The 21,787-nt window shown below is 40.0% G+C and overlaps 1 long non-coding RNA gene across 1 annotated transcript; it reads left to right on the top strand.

Moving 5' to 3' along the window:
- Window positions 1-19,509: 19,509 nt before the first annotated feature.
- LOC126585922 (uncharacterized) lies at window positions 19,510-20,171 on the top strand. The gene is made up of 2 exons (XR_007610696.1): window positions 19,510-19,834; window positions 19,928-20,171. It is a non-coding gene; the product is annotated as an uncharacterized LOC126585922 (long non-coding RNA).
- Window positions 20,172-21,787: the final 1,616 nt, after the last annotated feature.

The raw sequence follows: 21,787 nt of genomic DNA, 5'->3' as shown, positions 1-21,787 counted from the left end.
ACATAATACGAACAATATTTCTGAAACTGACCATATATACATACAAAAAACGTCATTAAATTTTGTTTTTTCTTTCCATTTTTTGGGTGCTTATGGAATTTCATCTCATATTAAAGCAAAAACCAACATTAATTTAAATTTTGAAGAACTTGATTTCTGCATTTTTCTTCTTCATTTCCGCAAAGATACGAAAAGATGAAAACCAACTTACTTATTCCTTTTTATTTGTTATGTTACCAACGTTCACGGAGAAAAAGTCATGAAGGAAAACTAAAATTTTGAAGTTAAATTGGGTTTTAGTGATTAAATTTAAAGGAAAACTAATGAAAAGGGTTTGAAAACTTTGAGTTTTAACGATAAGGACAAAATAAAGGGTAAAGTGAATAGTACCAGGATTGACTTTTTAGTGTAAAAATGTGGTTTTTCGTTAAAGTGAACAGTACCGGGTGCTTTTCGTTAAAGTTCCCTAAATTTAAACTACGTCTCTCCACAACCACATTAATCTCCCAGACATCAAATAATATGATATACAAAAATTAGAAATAAAATGAGTTTTATCATAGTAAGGAGCAACATATAAGCAAATAATCGTGCAAATGGTTCTCTACAAGTACAGCCCCGTGAGATTTAGTTGTGTATGTTCATAGTTCAATGCCAAGGGTTCTTCCCTGCTTGAAGAAATAGACAGATTACTAATTATTATTTGGTGTATGAGATGGGTACTCTCTCTGCATCAGTTCCTGCATGAAGCCTCCAAAATGTGTGGATTTGGTATGTCCTTCTGCTTCTCCAGCACAGTATGGAGTGTTCTTCTTTGGACTCTATCTGATTGCTTTGGGGACTGGTGGCATCAAGGCACGTGTTTCGTTGTATTTAAAAAAAAAAATTCAATTCTTTCTTGTTCTTAGTTTTTAGTCCAATGATGAATGAGAACCCAAGATTAATTTATAGTGAAGAGACAAGGTCCATGCATGAACGATCTATTTATTGGGAGGGGAGGTAAGAAGAAACTAAAGTAAATCAAGGAAAATATCATAAACACAAAAATGAAAAAATCATCAACGATAATGTCAACACAGGAGGAGATTTGTGGAGTAAAAAATAATCCCAAAAATTTTAGTGGCGACACATGGACTTTTATTCAAGAAGGACAAGATTGCCTTTAATAAATGGGCAAGCTTCTCAAATTCTCTCACGCGCAGCTCACATCCCTGAATGACTCAATAGCTGGACACCACTGCCCACAGCTCACCTGCCCATGGCAAGGAATTAAAGATAAGGACTAATTACCCAAATCCTATCTTTAATACATTCCTAATTAAAGATTGACTCTAATCAAGTAAGTAATCATAATTTAAATCAATTAAGGATTATTACCCTATTATCTCAAGATATTATCTCCTATTAAATATCTTAGGAATATTTAGAGAATATTTTATCCATTAAACCCTATGTGGCCAGCCCTAGCCCTATAAATACTCCATATTCTACGAATTTCTAAGAGCTTTTGACAACCCTAAAAAGCCTCAAAACACTTTACTCTCTTAGAGAAACTAACTTAGGCATTGGAGATTCGTTGACCTAACTCCCCCCACCTCGTGGGCGCGTGAGGCTTAGGTCTCTGATCAAAGGTGTTAATTGTTTTGCAGGTGCATTTCGTCAAGACTGAATACGACGGAAATTTGCATCCACAATTGATGCTTTCATTGAGAGCTGATTCAAAATACTCGAAGAAGCCTATCGCATTTGTTTCTTGAATTTTCTGTTATGTTGAATTTCTTACACGTTGTATCAATTAATTTTTCCTAGAAAATTTTCTTGATCAATCCCTGGAGAAATGATACAATGGTAGGAAATTTAGAAACTACGACGAACGGAACACCGTACGTGCAAGGATTTGGACCGGAGAGTGAAGATGAGGACATAACCTCACGACGGAAGTCCTCAAGGCTCAACACGACAACAGGAGGAGCCCTACCGCCAGGAAGCCGCTTCACCATAGTCACCACTGTGACCTAGTAGCCACGGCAAGGCCACCAGGCCACGGTACCATTTCTACCAAACCCTAGGCAGGAGGCCCAGATCCATTTCCAAGCTCGTGGGCAGGAGGCCCAAAACTTGGTAGGCAAACCCTGGGTAAGCGGCCCAGCCCAATGCAGCAGTAGGCCTTGTTGCTCAGTAGGCTCGGACCCAAGCCCAGAATTCGGCAACTGCTGCCAACCAAGTAGCTCAGCAGGCCCAAGCCTAAGCCACTCAGCTAGTAGGCTAGAATGTGGTAACCCAACGACCAGGAGGACCCATGGCCATGCAGATCCAAGGCGAGCAGCCACTGGTCTAACGTGCTCCGCATCTCGCTCCAGCAACCCTACCTGCAGCCCAACCCATTCCAAGGCCACCTCCAACGATCCAGATTTCAACCACAGGACCCGCGATCGATTCAAGGTTACTTACACCCCACTTTTTTGCAAGACTGCCTGTTTTGGGTTCAAGCTTTGTACCTGTAATCCACTATACTTCCACCACACATGGAGACGCCCATCATCCAAGCTCTTCCAATCCAAATGGCAAGTACCACCTGCCCTAGTAGGTTTCCAAATTAACGAACGCCCTTACGCAGCAGACCAACTTGGTGAACCAACTCCTCGAGCGCATTGAGGTGTAGTGCGCCTAAAACAAGATGTCCCGAATCAGGACAAGGGGGGAAGAACGTGACTCATTCCAGCGACGTCCCATCAAAGAGCCATTTGGTCCACCACGAACCGAGCGTTCAGGCAGTGTACACTCTCGTTTAAGCCATCGTGGAAACATCTTCTCCTATTTAGATGAGTAAAGAAGTGTTCATTCTCGACTCGGCTCACGAGTCAGTATGCGTTTGAGGTTGGGTCCACACTCTGACGAGCACTCATGACATTCCAGGCGAAGCATCCATATGAGGCTAGGCTTACAAGGAGATCTTCATACGAGGCAACGGAGTAGGCAACCGCATGACACACAGAGAAGGGCATGTGAGTAGTTCAGCTCAAGTTCCACTGGCAGCCCCTGCCAAGCGCGACAGCGAGCATCACAGCATGGACTATGTGCACAGCAACCGCGGCACGGACTAGCAGGACATGATGAAGAGCAACATAGACCGGCATGTCAATATTGGGGGCAGCTGGAGGTTTCACTGCCCCACCAGGCACAAATCCAGGAGGAAATACAAAAGCTCACAGCAGAGCAGCTGTGCGAATTTCAGCGCATTGACACTGCTGACGATGCCTTTCGTAAAGACGTGGCTAACTTGAGTAGGTCACATTTTACAAACGAGATCTAGCAGATGGAGCCACCGCGGAAGTTCAACCCGCCATATTACACCTTGTTCAAAAGAGATAAAGATCCGGATAGACATTTGATGCACAACCGAAGTGCCATGACCCTCTACGCCAACAATGACGCGCTCATATGAAAAATCTTTGCCGTGACACTCCATAGTAAGGCACAAGATTGGTTCCATACCTTGTTGCCACATTCAATCCGGAACTTCAGTGAACTTTCCCTGGCTTTCACTAAGGAATATTCGTCCTACCGCTCGATCAAAATGAAGTCTGACCACCTATTCATCATGACAAATGACCCGAATGAGTCACTCCACACATACGTCAAAAGATTCAAGGCGGAGAAAGTAAAGATTGTCGAATGCGATGATAGCATCGCATGCTCAACATTCCGAAAAGAGCTCCTAGCAGATCACCCACTTTTTGAAAAATTGATCATAGACGAGAACCTGACCCTGGCAAACTTTTACATTTTGGCAGAGAAGCACACATTGTGGGATGAGGACAAGCAATCCTGTGAGAATGAGCAAAAAAATAAGCGTATGGACCATTCTCCAAACAGAGAAGACTCAACGCCTAAGGCATTCACCAAGTTTACAGTTCTGATTGGCCAGATTCTCCGTCAACTTAAGAATGGACCATCGTTCGAACTGCCGCCACGCATGAGGGGTGATCTTACCAAACTGGATTAGACAAAGTATTGCGCATTCCACCAAGGGCCGGGTCACACTACTAACGGCTGCCTAAAATGGAAACAGTACCTCGAGAAGTTGATGAAGGAAGGCCGGTGCAACGAGTACCTCGACAAGCCAGCTACATGGCCCATGCAAGCAGCAGAAATTGAAATTGAACTCTCATCGAAGACAATGCAAATTATAGCATTTTTGCCAGGTCAGAGCACTATTGGTCAATCACCTCCTGAACCCTATTCAAGACGACAAAGTTCGAAGACTCAAGCAGTTCGACTAACAAGACCTCGTATATCGAGAATTGTTAGTTGTTATGCCATTATTGCCTACGAGCAAAGTTAATAAAAGCCTCTATTTTCAATGGAGATTGAAGGATTTATTCACAAGCCTGGGCTAAATGCATGAACAAACTGACCAACCCTGTGACAAGCAGAAGATGCCCGCTGCCCAACAGACATGGCGTAAGCTCTCTAGTGCGAAAGGGTAAACTAATTCCTCGACACTCATCTGGGTAAGCTTTCCAGCTCGAGATGGTAAACTAATTCCTCTACACCCATCTGGGTAAGCTCTCAAGTGCGATGGGGTAAACTAATTCCCCAACACCCATCTAGGTAAGCTCTCCAGTGCGAGAAGGGTAAACTAATTCCCCAACACCCATTTGGGTAAGCTCTCCAGTGCGAGAGGGTAAACTAATTCCTCGACACCCATCTAGGTAAGCTCTCCAGCGCGAGACACCCATCTGGGTAAGCTCTCCAGCGCAAGAGGGTAAATTAATTCCCTGACACCCATCAGGGTAAAATAATCTGGAATATCCAGACGTGGATGGGTGGTACAATTGCTCAGTTTCCCTTGAATGCAGTGACTACCTGCGACAGACGACTCCTAGAATTGGCCACAATAGTCATTCCATTGGAATAGGCTTAGCCAACTGAAGGATTCAATTCCGCGAGATCCCGGGTCTCTAACCGAAAGAGACAATTAAGTGCAGGACCCCTGCCTATGAAAGATGTCACGTGAACAAGATGGTCTGTCCTCGACGTGTAAATATTCATAAGTGGCTTGATTTCAATGTGTTGCAATACTAGTCAAGTGACCTGCAGGATCAAAGCTGCGACTCGGAAGGAAATGGTTTCTGAGGAGCGACTTCGCCTACACGCCAAAGAATGCCTCCGAGAGCCAGGGATTCCGCTTGAAGTGGTCACGCAGGTCGTCTGCTTATATAAGTAAGACGTCCGGTCGACGACCCTACGACTATAAGCCCAAGGTAGCCCATAAGCCGGAACTTATGCTTGCTATGACTACGCGGAGTAGCCTGCTTACTTATAAGCAGCGCTTCTGGTCGATGGTCTATGAGTTAAGTTTTGCTGGGATAAAGTCGAGTGTCACGACTATAGTAGCTGCTTCTTACGAGAAGCACGAGTCCGGTCGACAACTCTATATGTCAAAAATCTCGCAATATGCCTCGGGAGGGCCAAGGCTCAAGAAGCCACCAAAAGTCGAGTGTCACGACTATAGTAGCTATGTGGACCTCCTCTGCTTCCTACGAGAAGAACGAGTTCGACCGACGGCTTTATAAGTCAAAAATCTCGCAACATGCCCCGGGAGGGCCAAGGCTTAAAAAGCCACTAAAGTCGAGTGTCACGACTATAGTAGCTACGCGAACCTCCTCTACTTCCTACGAGAAGTATGAGCTCGGCTAACAGCTCTATAAGTTAAAAATTTCACGTTTATCCTCTTGCAAGTAAAGCTTACAAAGCTACCCAAAGCCAAAACTGAAGCCTAAAGTGACCACATGAGTCAACTACTCTATCAGAGTAACCCACTTAACTACCCATCCTACGACAAGGTTTTGCAAGACGCCTCAAGCAGGCAAGGCTCATGAAGCCCTAAAGCCGAAACTAAAACCTAAGTGACGACGTGGGATCAACTGCTTCGGTGAAGTAGCTCATCCAAGAGCCGGTCCTACAGTAAAGTTTCACAAAAGACATGGCGAAATAGAAGGATGAAGCAAAAACAAGGAAAGCTGTTTATTAAATTTCTAGCAAATTGACAAACCAGCTCGAAGGCCAACAATGTTCAAGCAAAGAAGAACAAAAAGGAAAATAAGAAAAACTCCTAAGTCTAAGCAAAAAAACTACTTCTTAGCAGCTTGCGCAACCACTGGTTCCTCGACTGCCGTGCCTTCAGAAGCCGTGCCATTCCAAGTAGCTAAAGCTTCCAACAGCTCATTTTCAACTGCATTTGCCTGGACTGCTTGACCTTCAACTGCTCCACCAAAGGCAGCCTCAAATGAGAAATCAAGTAGACCAACTAGAGAAATGGAAAAAGTCTCGAAGTCCTTCTCAGAAAACTCATAATCCGACAGCCTGCCCTAAAGATGGTCTACATAGCCAAGCTTGTAGAAGTCGACCTGACAAGAAGCATGCGCCATTTCATGGTCAGCTTTCTTATTCTTCAGCTGCACATTCTTCTCAACAAGCCCAGTGTGAGCACCCTGCAGCTCATCCAATTCATTTTTAAGGTTCTCGCTAACAGACATCGCACCTTACAGATCCATGTCCTTGGACTCGAGCTTACTGGCAATCTCCTTGAGACGGGACATTTCAGCATGCATGACGATAAGCTCCTCGTCCTTACCAAAACAAGCAGATTGTAGCTCCGAATTAACACTCTTAAGGTCATCGACCACCGGAAAAACATAATTGATTCCTTCTCTATAGCTTCCAACATCGCCTGAGTCACACTAAGCCTAACATTCAAATGGGCAGCCTCTACACGAGCGATCTCCAAGTACAAAGAAGTGGGGGCAGAAACATCAGACCACTTCAAAACGGTAAGTTCAGATTCGAGCTTCTTGATCTTTTCAACAGCAGAGCGAAGTTGAGTCACCAATGCCACTTCGGCCTCCTTAGCATACTTGACAGCATCCTAATCAACATGCCTACACTTAGCTGCCAAGATCAAAGTCTTATGCATTGTAGCAATCAGGGATGACTTCATTGAGTAGGCAGGATGCTTCGCAAATGAGTTTGAGCAGATGACAACTTTCCCAACACTGTCAACGAACTTGGCAGATACATCGACGTCCTCAAGCAAGTCAGCCTTCAGCAGCGTACAAACCTCAGGAAATTCTCTAGCCCCAGACTCGATGGATCTCTCACAACTGCCCGTGCGAGCAGATTTCCCTTTCTCAATAGACGAGTCAGTCACAACAGAATGATGAGTGGGCCCAGGTGCCACTTTAGCAGCAGAATCCACATTCTCGCTCTTCATAGAGGCAAGCCTGTCAAAAGCCAATTCAAATTTAGCTCCTGATGGACGTTTCGATTCAAACCCAGACACCGGAGGCACCACCGAACCCTTCCGATGGGCGAGTCTTTCAATAATGTATGTAGTCACCTTCGGAGTAGCAGGTTTCATAGGCTCAGGCTCGACAGTCTTTTTCACCCTCTTGGGGGAAGTTACATCAATGACAAGCTTCTCGGCAACAGGCGAGCTCCCACAAGCAGCAGAAGAAGTCATTAGCCTCTTTTAGGCCTAAGGCTCACGGGCAAGTGAGGAAGATCTTTTCTTTCCACCATTGATGGCAGCAGGCTCTATCGTAACGATCGACCGAACTAACGCCTCATCCTTTATCCGTTTTATCTCTTCCTTCGGAGGTAAACCACCTTTCTCCCGACGAAGAGGGTTGAACAACCAACGCCACTATCTGTACTCAGCAGGATTGCCCAAGGCAATGTAAACTTTCTTCATATCTGCCAAAGTCTTCGGAGTTGAGCCAAACTCTGAATCTACGCAAAGTAAGAAAGACGATCAACAAATTGAAGTCATGGAGTAGCTCAACAAAAATTCAATTAGGACAAGAATGAAGCAGTGCACTTACCACTGATAAAGGTAGTCGGGACACGCAGCTTAGGAGAAAAGTCAGACTCCCACTCTCCGCTCACCTGCAAGGTGTCTCTCGCTCAGTCATGATCACCTTTACTAGAAACATTGAACAGTCTATGGTGAGATCTCAGCTGCCCTACACCTTCCTTGTGGCCAATCTCAAAGAAGTACCAGAACTCATTAATGGTCAAGCCAAGATAAAAAAAAACATGCTCAAGTTCGAGAATCTGACCATCGTACGAACTGCATTTAGAGAGCACTGAGCAGGCTCGCATTTCATGGAGTAGATCACCTCTTGGAAAAGACGCGGTATAGGAAAAGTGAATCCTAACACAAAGTAATACGGGTGAATTTGATAGCTCTCTTCCTAGCAGAAGCACTATTTCCACATGGTTCATGGCCACTATCATCTTTCACCCGCTTGACGTGAACCCCAGACGGAATCGCATGCTTGAACGCCTCAAGAAAATCTCGAAACAGCTCATCATAATTGATCTTGACATGCGTAGCCTTAAAGTAACCCACCTTGCCAGAAGAACCACATTGACGATAAAAATGTGGAGGATATTTGTCACTTTTGCGATTGGAGGAAGACATCTCAAAGTCTCTACAAAAAAAGGACGAAGGAAAAATACTTAAAAGGAGGCTAAAAAAAAAAAGCAAAAAGATTCATGCATATATATGCCCAAGGAAAGCAGATGCGGCCCAGGAGAAAGGGAAGCCCGTTCCCCCTTCCTCTTTTTCTTTCACGCCTCAGGAACCTAGTCGCAGGCCAAGCCCTACGGCCCAGGCCCAGCTCTCACTCTCCCTCGCGCCTTTCACGTGGCTAGCTCCACTCCAGCCCAGCATGGAGGAGGCCTACGCCTCCTTCCTTGTCTCCTTTAGCGCCCCCGCGCACTCCAAGCGGGCCTTGAGGTCTCTCAGCCAGTCCCCTTTGTTCTCTCTCTCCTGCAATTGAATGCCTGCACTTGTTGTGCCTAGCTTGGCCCCTGCTAAGCAAATTCAAAAGGGCTAGAGCCTCACGGCTCGCCTAGCTCAGCGCCTCTGCGCACCTACAGCACCGTGGCCTTCTTGTCACATGCCACACACCACCTCAACTCTCGCCGAGCCAATTTATCAAGCCCTAAGGATCCCAAAAATTCAAGAAGAAAAAATTCAAATTTTTCTTACCTTGGCACGGCTCGGAGAAGAAGAATGACAACAAGAAACTACTCTTTGCAAGGGCAAGAAAAGAAGAACGCTAGGGGATGGGGAAGAAAAAATATCCTCCAGCTTCTCTTTCTTGTTGGAATAATGATTGTTCTCCAAGTTTATTTATTCCCCTGCTTAAGGCAGAATTAAATAGGTATTGGGGGCAATTATTTTCCTTTTCCTAGAAGAAATCTATCTCCCAATCAAGGAAGAAGATCAAGTTCAAATTGGGAAACAACTCTACAAGCCCAAGCAGCTTGGGATTTCTACACCTACTACCCTTTCCATGTGAGCAACACAATAGGTGTGGGGGGAATTTGTGGAGCCAAAAATAATCCCAAAAATTCTGGTGGCGACACGTGGACTTTTATTCAAGAAAGATAAGATTGCCCTTAATAAATGGGCATGCTTCTCAGATTCTCCCATGCGCAGCTCACATCCCTGAAGGACTCAGCAGCTGGACACCACTGCCCATAGCTCACCTGCCCATGGCAAAGAATTAAAGATAAGGATTAATTACCCAAATCCTATCTTTAATACATTCCTAATTAAAGATTGACTCCAAACAAGTAAGTAATCCTAATTTAAACAAATTAAGGATTATTACCCTATTATCTCTAGATATTATCTCCTATTAAATATTTTGGGAATATTTAGAGAATATTTTATCCATTAAACCCTATATGGCCGGCCCTAGCCCTATAAATACTCCATATTCTACCAATTTCTAAGAGCTTTTAACAACCCTAAAAAGCCTCAAAACACTTTACTCTCTCAGAGAAACTAACTTAGGCATCAGAGATCCGTTGACCTAACCCCCCACCTCATGGATGCATGAGGCTTAGGTCTTTGATCAAAGGTGTTAATTGTTTTGCAGGTGCATTTTCATCAAGACTGAAGACGGTGGAAATTTGCATCCACAATACTGGTATGAAAGTAGTTGTATTGATGCTTACAATCCCAATATCCTTGTAGCTCATTCCTTGAAGCAGCAATACGAGCTCTTTTCAAGTGTTTCGGTGCATGAGAAGATAAAACAAGTTGCAGATTGCCCAGCTAAAACAACAGCAGCCCTTGTTGCAGATACTCCAGTTTCCGATGATCCACCGGCAAATCCAGAAGCTGCTTGCTCCTACTCCTCCCGTTGAAACAAACCCGGAGAGCTCGGTACGTCTTTCTCTCTCTCTCTCTCTCTCTCTCTCTCTCTCTCTCTCTCTTTCTCTCTCTCTCTCTCTCCTGTTCAAATATTGTTCTAATTAATTATGTATTATACACAGGAAGTTCCTATTGTTACAAGTAGGCTAGGCCTAATAGATTGACGAGCTGCAGCCTGCTACGTATAACCCCAGAGCCTGGTGGTAAGATTAACTAGACTTCCAGCTAGAGCTAGCTATATATTTGATATTCAAATGGATTGACGAGCTGCAGCCTGCTACATATAAATTAATCGATTACGTACTTAATAGAATATTAGAGAAATTATGTAGACAGTAGACATTATGTATCTATATATCTATCAACAATAAATTTTCTTTCTGCATTTGTCTTTCTTGATTTATGTACTCCTTCTTTTCGGAGGAGGATTCTCTCATCTCCTAATTTTTCTCTCCTTCTCTTCCCTCCTATTTGATCAGTTACGATTAAGCTACGTCAACATCTAAGACTGATTTTTTTATATTTTATTTTTTATGGAGACAATAAGATAAAAAGTAAAGTGTGTGAGAGAAGGGGAGGAAAGAAGATGATAATAGGAGAGATAATCTTACTCCCTTCATTTCATGTACTCGAGTAAGGAGTGCATTAATAAGTTTGAACAAGGCATCATTATGAAATGGGATGTGTTGATTTGTTTAGTTACAGAATAAAAGAAATTAAGGGAGGCTTGAGATTTAATATTAAATCATAATTATTTTCATTTTAAATATTAATGAAAAGTCACACAAGAAACTAGTATAGGGTTCATTTGGAAATACTTTTAAAATGACTAAAAGCGCTTTCAAAGATTTTTTTTTTTTTTTTTTTGTTCCAAAAGCATTTCCAAAAACGTTTTTTTTTACTAAAAATTGGTTTCATAAATATTTTCACGTTAAATGCTACTAGTTAGATCTCATTATTTTGTCACCCATACAGTTGCATATACATATCATGTGTAAAATAAAGTTGTGAACGAATATAGGAGTGCATGGCAACGTCCAACATTGGGAAAATATTATGAAGTAAAAAAATAAAAGGAGTCACTTAGTACTACGGTCGAGTGGTATTCCTCTTCACTTGTAAGTGAAGAGAAATTTGAACCTCATTATTGCAAGCTTATTTGAACCACATTATTGCAACTTATTGTGAGGCTAAACGCATCCCCCTCCCTATTAGTGTAGATAATATCGTTTGTTAAAAAAAAAAAAAAAAAAAAAAAGAGAGGGCAGAATTGTAAATCACAACTAAGATCTCAAGTGCTTACACATACGTACAGCAAAGAGTTTCAAGTTGTAAGCAAAACGGAACATGAAGTTTCAATTTAGGCTAATTACATTTCACTCTTTAAATTTTGGGTATATTTTAAAATGACAATGAGGTTTTTAATTTTTAATCTTTAATTTTGCACCCTAAATTATAAATTGTATCAACTTTTACTTTTGATCTGATTGATTGTTTGATCATTATTAATTTGATGGCATAGTGTGAGATTCATATATGGACAAACATATAAGCTACATTGCACTATATTGACAACGATAATTCATCAATCGGAGGATTGGACGTTCAAGGAGACAAAATGTCTAAATTGAAACAATTTCAAAACCTTCGGGTGCAATGTGAGAAAGTTAAAACTTCATGGCCCATTTTGAAAGCCAAATGAAACCTAAAGGATGTATAATATAGTTAGCTCTGGTGACGAATGCAGCAAGGGATAAAAGGGGTCACTTAACCCTTTGAGCGTTGAAATCTTGCCCATTGAAGCTGCATAGTGACATCTTAGAGTCCCCTAAAAGATGCCCTCCTCTTTGACAAAGTGACGCAATATGCTACCTCTTGCGAGTTGGCTACCATCTCATGCATGCTAGATGTTGTGCGATGCCTACCTCATTTACTTGAGCGAAAACAGAACCCCAATCCCTCTGATCTTCGGCCCTGCACGTCTGATAAACCCAAGAGTTTAGTATTCAAAGAGGAGGAGGTGGTTGTAGAGGTGGCAATTTCAGTATTCAAATAATTGGCGCATATTTCTTGCAAAGAAGTATCTTCTGAAGTTAAAATAATAATTTATTATTTGATTAACTCAACGTTCATAATTGATTATATTGATATTGATTTGATTTATTGGACAAGTTAGTTTTGTTCATATATATATATATATATACCTGGATTGGTTATAAATAGGTAAAAGTTAGAGAGATAACATTTACTAGTAACAAGAGCAAAGCAGGTGTAAATTATCATATTGTAACTATAACACAAGGGGATGACAAATAAAAGAGGGAGGGATAGATACTGATATTATTGATTTTTCTTGTTCTTTTTGTATATCTTGATAGTAGTTGGAGCGCTCTATTTATAGAGTAACTCCAAACAAATGTGTTATTACATTTTGAAATTTACAGCACACACCTTTTGAAAATACGATCTCCTTCATTTCCAAAGTCCACATTACTGTGTGGGTATTGAAAATATGTGTGGGCATTCATTAATCTGCCAAATATTTTCAACACTACCAATGTTTTCAACACTCCCCATTGGATGCCCACATATCAACATCAGTTGTCTCGTTAAAATCTTGCTTGGAAAAACCGAGTGGGAAAAAACCATAGCAAAGGAAAAAGAGTATAACTTTACCTGGATTGTTGATATAGTGTTAGGTATGCTTATGTTGCCTCGTTAAAACCTTGATAGGAAAAATCCTAATCGAAGGAAAAAGAGTACAACATGCATGTATCATGGATGCTCTCCTTGATATATATCTCTCCCTGATTCTGCATTCTCCAAATTTATCTGATTGGTAAGTTGACTTAATCTGATACTTTGCACTATCTTCTGAAACGTGCATTTTGGTAGAGATTTGGTGAACAAGTCTGCCAGATTTTCATTGGAACGGATTTGTCTGACTGCAATAACTTTAGCCTTCTGAAGCTCATGTGCACTGAAAAACTTTGGAGATATGTGTTTAGTTTTATCGCCCTTGATGAATCTTTCTTTCATTTGGGCAACACATGCTGCATTATCTTCATGTATGACAGTTGGAGTGTCTGTCTTTAAGGGTAGACCATATGAATTCCGAATATAATGGATCAATGATCTTAACCAAGAACATTCACGACTTGCTTCATGCAAAGCAAGTATTTCTGAATGATTTGAAGATGTAGCAACTAATGTTTGTTTTGTTGAGCGTCAAGAGATTGTTGTATCTCCATTCTTGAACACATATCCAATTGGTGAGCGGGCTTTATGGGGATCAGAGATAAAACTAGCATCTGCATATCCAACAAGGACCTGGTCATTTTTGGATTTCTTTTAGTAGAAGAGACTCATGTCTGCTGTCCCACGAAGGTATCGCAATACATCTTTGACTCCATTCCAATGACGAATTGTTGGATCTGAGCTATACCTTACTAACAAGTTGATTGAAAAAGCTCTATTTGGTCTAGTACATAGTGCTAAATACAATAAAGCACTTATTGCACTCAAATATGGTATTTCTGGACCAATGACCAGTTCATCATCTTCTTTTGGACGTAATGGATCTTTCTTAACGTCCAAAGAACGAACGACCATTGGCGTGCTTAATGGATAAGCCTTGTCTATGCCAAATCGCTTCAGGATTTTTTCAATATAAGTTGATTGGTGGACCAAAATTCCACTAGCATAATGCTTGATCTGCAGACCGAGACAATATTTTGTTTTTCCAAGGTCTTTCATTTCAAATTCGCTTTTCAGATATTCAACAGTTTTATTGAGTTCTTCAGGGGTTCCAGCTAGGTCCATATCATCGACATATACTGCCACTATAGCAAATGCAAAGTTGGATTTCTTAATGAACACAAAAGGGCAAATGACATTGTTGGTATACCCTTTTTTGATCAAATACTCACTGAGACGATTATACCACATTCATTCAGATTGTTTCAGCCCATACAATGATCGTCTTAATTTGATTGAGAGCATACCTCATGGTTTGTTATTTGTTTTAGGCAACTTAAGTCATTCTGGGACTTTCATATATATGTCAGTATCTAATTCTCCATATAGATACGCGGTGATGACATCCATAAGTCGCATGTCAAGTTTTTCTGAAACCACTAAAACTATTAAGTATCGGAACGTAATTGTGTCCATTACAAGAGAGTATTTCTCCTCATAATCAATTCCAGGTCTTTGCGAAAAGCCTTGTGCAATGAGTCGTGCTTTATATCTTGTAATCTCATTTTTCTCATTGCGTTTCTTTGTGAATATCCATTTGTACCCCACAGGGTTTACACCAGGCAGGGTTTGGACTACTGGTCCATAAACATTTCGCACTTTCTAAGGAATTTAATTTTGCCTGGATTGTATATTTCCACTTAGGCCAATCTTGTATCTGTTTGCATTCATCAACAGATCGGGGCTCAAGATCATCACTTAATATGATTTCAGTAGCTACTGAGAATGCGAACATGTCGTCGATGATTATTTCATTCTGATCCCACAATTCATTAGTACAAGCATAATTTATGGAGATTTCTTTGCTTTCATGTACCTCTGTTTCTTCAGGTACATGTGTCTCATCAAGGACATTTTCTTTTTCTGAAAGTACAGAATCATGAATTGTGGATTTGTCATTCATTTTCTCTTCTTGAATGATTTCATTTGGATTCAGTTATGCCCTTGTCTTTCTCTTTCGAGGGGCTGAATCTTTTGAATCTGGAGGTATACCACGCTCTAAGCATGCACCAGATGAATCATTCGCTGCCACTTTATTTTGTCCAACAGGGACATCAATTCTTGCATGTGCATTTGCAGCTGGTATATGTGATTTTATCACTTTCATAGCATCATTAAATGCATTTGGCATTCGATTGGCAATACTTTGAAGATGAACGATCCTTTTTACTTCATTTTCACATTGAATGCTTTGAAGATCAAAATGAGATAAGGTGGGAACAACCCATATCAGCTCTTATCGTTCTTCTAGAACGGTCTTTTCTACCCTTAATGATGGAAAGATTATCTCATCAAAGTGACAATCAGCAAAACGAGCTGTAAACATATCACATGTCAAGGGTTCCAAATATCTAATGATAGATGGTGAATCAAAACCCACATAAATTCCCAGTCTGCGTTGAGGCCCCATTTTAATGCGTTGTGGTGGTGTAATAGACACATAAACAGCACAACAAAAACTTGTAAATGTGAAATGTTTGGCTGATACCCAAACACGAGTGGCACTGAGAAGTATTGGTGGTTGGCTATAGGTCTCAATCGAACTAATGATGTAGCATGTAAGATGGTATGTCCCCATGCAGAAACTGGCAATTTTGTTTTCATGAACAAAGTGCGAGCTATTAACTGAAGCTGCTTGATCAATGCTTCTGCTAAACCATTTTGAGTATGGACATAAGGAACAGGGTGTTCAACATCAATGCCCAATGTCATGCAGTAATCATCAAAGGTTTGGGATGTAAATTCACCAGTGTTATCAAGTCGGATTGACTTAATGGGGTAATCTGGGAACTGTGCTTGCAACTTAATTATCTGAGCAAGAAGTCTTGCAAAAGCTACATTTCAAGTAGATAAGAGACAAACATGTGACCATCGAGTAGATGCATTAACCAAAACCATAAAATATCATAATGGTCCACAAGATGGTTGAATAGGCCCACAAATATCCCCTTGAATTCTTTGCATAAATGATTGGGATTCAGCATCAACCTTTAGTTGTGATGGTTTAATTACCAACTTCCCTTGAGAACAAGGCTTGCAAGGGTTATCATTTGAGATAGCAATGTGTCTGCTCAATAATGGATGTCCATTAGAGTTGGTAATGATTCTACGCATCATGGTCGATCCTGGGTGACCCAGACGTTCATGCCAAAACATGTAAACTTTTGAATCAATGAACTTTTGGTTCATGACAGTATGTGATTCAACTGTCTTTAAGTATGTATAATACAATCCACTTGTCAAACCATGCAACTTTTCTAAGATACGCTTCTGATTATCATTGGAGGTAATGCATATATACTCCACATTTTCTGCACTTTTTGTTTCAATGTGGTATCCATTTAAACGCATGTCTTTAAAACTTAACAAATTTCGAGTAGATCGAGTAGCGTACAATGCATTCTGTATGGACAATATTGTTCCATTTGGTAACATAATTTAGGCTTTCCCTAAGCCTTAAATTACATCTGATTGGCCTGATATTGTTGTTACCCTTACTTTTTTAAGCATCAATCTTGAGAAATACTTTTGATCTCGAAGTATTGTATGTGTGGTTGCGCTATCTGCAAGACAAATATCTTCGCCATTTCTCATGTTTTGAGAATGACCATAGTTTTTATCCATACTTTCTGAGTAAAGGGAATCATGGTTAAAAGCAATTTATAACAAGAAATTTAAATGCCACTTTTATTGAATTTGAAATGCTAGTTTTAAACTACAAGTTAGTACATTAAACATAAAAGATTCAGTCGGATCGGTATACTTCATTCCTCTTTTCCACAATGAAGTATGAGACATCTAGGTGGGTTGTGTTCAACTGCCCTGATAAGTCACACACTGGATCGTGTATATGCATTGGTTTAGCTTGGCCGAGAAAATTGATCTCGACACCCTTCTCCTTGATGGAGGCTTGATAAAGATCCAACAGATGTTTTGGGGTACGACAAGTACGTGCCCAGTGCCTATTGCCACCACACCTATGGCAGGCTTCTTCAGAGTTTTTGGGAACATTGTTCATATGATTTTTGCCTTTGTGGCGATTCACATTTTTGAATCTCGGGCCTGAATTATGCCTTGGAACCTTGTTGTGAAACTGGACACCATGATTCTTGCCTTTCCATTTCCACCGTCCTCTCCTATGGCCACATCCTCATTTATGATTATTGCCACTAGAAGATGTGGCGTTCACTTCGAGGGAAACAACATTCATTTCTGGGCATGGTGAAGATCCAATAGGTCGGGGCTAATGATTTTTCAGCAGGAGCTCATTGTGTTGTTCAGCAATCAGGAACACAGATATTAGTTGGTTGTATTCAGTGAAACCTCGCTCTCTATAATGATGCTGCAGGAGTACATTTGAGGCATGAAAGGTGCTGAAAGTCTTTTCTAGCATAACTTCCTCAGAATTGTACTCAGCCACTAACTTGAACTACTGGATCCTTAGGTGAGTCCACTCATAACGAGCTCTTTGAAGAATCACTATTTTCTGGTGATTGTATCTGTTTCTCAATGCCTTACAGAAAGCTAACGGATCTTCAACCGTTAGGTACTTGCTCTTTAGTTTTTCATCAAGGTGGTGACGGATGAAGATCATGGCTTTCGCCCGATCTTGAGAAGATGCATTGTTCTCCTCCTTGATTGTTTCTCCAAGATTCACTGCCTCCAAATGGATCTTGGCATCCACTATCCAGGTAAGGTAGTTTTTCCCAGTAATGTCTATGGCAACAAAATCAAGTTTTGCCAAGTTCGTCATTTTCTTTTCTGAAAGAAAACTGAGATGTATAAGAACTTTACAATAATATGTACTCTGGAGGTATGTAGTGTTAGAACTTTTGGTTCTTACAAATTTTTCATTTTGATTTTCAGGCCAAAATGATAAGCACTTGAAACTTCAGGCTCAAGATTTTCAGGATGAATGAGGAGGGCGATTATACTGCACCATTCTCATAACATAGGATGGGCGATTATTCCACACCACTCAAGTAGCAGGAAAATTTATATACGCAAAGCAGGATGGGCGATCATACCGCACCACCTAAAATTGCAATAAAATTAAACAGCAGACAGATTTAAATATGCAGGGTAGGGTGAGTGATTATACCACTCCACCTAAAACTTGTAGTAAAATTAGATCTGCAGTCCAAGATAGGCGATGATATCACACCATCTTGGATTGCAGTAAGATTAAATTTGCAGTTCAAGATGGGTGATTGTACCGCACCATCTTGGATTGCAGTAAAATTAACATAAATAAACACTGGGTTAGTAGTCAGGAGCTACACCAAACAAGAAATCAAAGATATAAGTAATTGTTAGGTTGAGAACTAGGAGCAGGCATGGTGCACACAGTTCTTCGCGAGGGTATATCCAGCAGTTGTGGTGGAGGAAAAAGAAGAATAGTAAAATCCTTAGAGGAAACATTTTTTTTCTTTCGGCGAAGAGAAATGAGAGAATGATTAGAGAGTCGTGCTGATAACGTGTTATAAATAGGTAAAAGTTAGAGAGATAACCTTTACTAGTGACAGGAGCGAAGCGGGTGTAAAGTATCATATTGTAACTATAACACAAGGGGATGCCAAAAAAGAGAGGGAGGGATAGATAATGATGTTATTGATCTTTCTTGTTCTTTTTGTATATCTGGATAGTAGTTGGAACACTCTATTTATAGAGTAACTCCAAACAAACGTATTATTACATTTTGAAATTTACAACACACAACTTTTGAAAATACGATCTCCTTCATTTCCAAAGTCCACATTACTGTGTGGGTATTGAAAATCTGTGTGAGCATTCATTAACCTGCCAAATATTTTCAACACTGCCAATGTTTTCAACATGATTTTTATTTTGAAACTTTTTCATACAACCTCTCAGAGATTAAAAATAAATAAATAAATAAAAAATCATGGATCCGCCACTGATTAGCTCTAATAATTTATAGAGGCTAACTTTCGAATATAAATTGTAAATTTTCGGTTTGAAGATCAATAACCAAAAGTAGGACCGAACTGTTCTATCAGGACACTTCTCTATTTAAGGGATTGTGGGCTTGAAGCTTTAAACCTAAAGGGCTCGTTCTCCAGCATTGACTTTATCTCCATTGCAGTCAATTCATGCATGCTAGAGAACCAGTCCTCTCTCCTCGTGCTTACATCTTTAAAACTTAGTTGAAATTTTGATCCTTCAATCCTTTAAAATATAGAACAATCTATAGGCTAAATTTCAAGTTTAGATGTCAGGTTCCATATCCCACTGTCACTGGTCGTATACTTTGTTCTTCCAGCGTGAAACTGTATTCCAGTCAATAGGTGAGCCTAATCTCAATGAAACGACAACATTACCCCACATGCATCATGCATGCATAAACTTACCAAGATATTGACCAAAACCCATAATTTTAATAGGAAAATTTCAAAACCAATCATCTGGTGCCAATGGTATACAACATTAAATAGGATATGCACCAAACTTAGTTGGCCAACTACTTCTGCAAGGTTTGTATGAATGTATATGGAAATTTGTTCTGCTTGTACTAGTTGGTTAATAGTATTTGACATTTACAGAAGTCCGCGACTACCTCTTAGATCGTTGTATAAAAAAAAATAATAGAGAGAGACAGAATCACGAGTATATTTAATGAGATACTGGGGGGAGCAGGGTAGAAGAAATTAAAGGATGATAAATAATAAAATGGAAGAGTACTCATCATCAACAACATTAAAAGAGAAGATATTGGATGTTTACAATAAGAAGCCATGCCGCAAGTTCTTTGAAGAAACAGTGAGGGCACTTTTCAAGTGTTTGGGTGTTGAGGCTTCTTCTTCACCTGCAGAAACCTCGGTGATTAATCTCCCCCTCTAATATATATATATATATATATATAAAGTATGTGTGCAATTAGGTAATACTCTCATGTTGTATATTTGCATGCAGCGCGGAATCGTATGTGCGGAAAACCCACCTTTAAGCACAGGGAGTGGTGGTCAAATTAATTGATCAACTCTTAATTACCACAAGCCTGCATGATACGGAGTATGGACAATCTGGAAGCCAGAGTTTTCAATCATGTTTGTCAAAAGTTTTATTTTTCACAAATTACAACAGTGAAGAGAACTAGTCCATTATACCATGTCTGTAATATAGATTCGACCATCAATGCAAAGAGATCTTACTTCTATATGAGAAATGATACAATAGGATCAAACATCTTCTTTTCATATAAAAAAATGCGAGTCATGTCACCAAATTTAATTTTTCTCTTATTCAAATAAATTAAAAGTTCTTTTGTGAGAAATATTTATATCAAACTACAAAATAATACAAACTAAAAAAAATTTAAAAGTTCCTCCTCCATTGCACATGCATGTGAACAGTTGCTAGTTAAATCAGTAAACTAAACCACATCAAAATAGACCGAGGTCCGACAACCGAAACGATACATGAAGAACGACGTCTGTCTGTTAACATATGCTTGAGCCAGATTTATAATAAGACTAAACTGGACAACAATCGATCCCAAAAACAAAGTTCATCTTCATGTAAGATGTTTCATGCATGATCCATGAGGTCCCCCTACAACTAAGGAGTTCCAAGTTCATATGTAGAACAGATTAGAAACATGATTGAAGATCAGCTCAACAAGTGCCAAAATAGAAAAATCTTGTGTAGAATCGGGCCCCAAGCTCGGAACCAGTCCATGGTATATATATGTCGTACCGAAGAGAACAACTAGACGAATGCAACCCACTTCTTTCCTATGACCTATAACCATCCTTAGATATTCCGATGCAAAATATGTAAAACAAGTGTTTTATGTTTTCTGATTATTTTTTTAATTATGTTAATTTCATTATTTGCTTCCGATTGGGGTGCCTAGTGGCTAGTGATGTTAGGGTTGTTTAATTAGGTATAAAAGGGCAACATTAGCGTTGCTTCTTGGATGATATTCATATTTTGTATCCAATAAGGGTTGAGGTATTTCCTTTGAGCTTGTTACGATGCCGTCAGTAAGCGTCTAGCTATACTGAAGAGGAAGCTCCTTGAGTATCTATACAGAAGCATATATTTTCCCACTCAAGTTCTAACCCAGCAACTCTCGAAATAAAAACCGCTCACCGTGAATGTTCTAACCCAGACATGTAAATTTTTGTAATTCCAACTTCCACGCTGAATTATTGTTCGGTAAAAATGAATTAATCATGTCTTAATCCATGGTATTTGAGAACACGTGTTCTTAAATTTGTGTTATATAAGTGAAATGTCGTAAGTTTTTTATCTAAATGATGAATGCAACAAATTAAAATGAGTACTCTAAGGTTTCGTTTAGTCTATAAAATTGGATTGTATTGGATTGAATAATTCGCGATGAAAAAATAAAAAATAGTTACGTTTACCTTGAAAGTAGAAGATGAATTACTTATTAAAGACACTTATCGTTTTCAATTCCCTACCCTCCCAAATGATAAAAGAAAAAGAACACATTTCCTTTATGTCTAATCCCTCCTATGTTCCCAATTGGGCCAATCCGATGACGTAACATACGTGGCCTACACACCGACGCAAATTAGTGGATTAATCAAAGAAAATCTCAGTTGAACATGAGATTAGGTGACAAAAGACAAGTAGATATTTCCGTACAGAGGTATATTCCTTTGACAACATACATAGTCCAAGAGTTAGTAGTGTCGCTGTTATGGCTATTTATAAATTTAATACCTAATACAGGGGTGCTAAAATGGCAGTTATGGTGTTGGCCGTCATTCAGAATGCAAAGGCTAAGTTATGGTGACAATG

Source organism: Malus sylvestris, chromosome 10 (genome assembly GCF_916048215.2).
Source record: "Malus sylvestris chromosome 10, drMalSylv7.2, whole genome shotgun sequence".
Lineage (NCBI taxonomy): Eukaryota > Viridiplantae > Streptophyta > Magnoliopsida > Rosales > Rosaceae > Malus > Malus sylvestris.
This window is presented reverse-complemented; position numbering and strand designations above follow the sequence as displayed.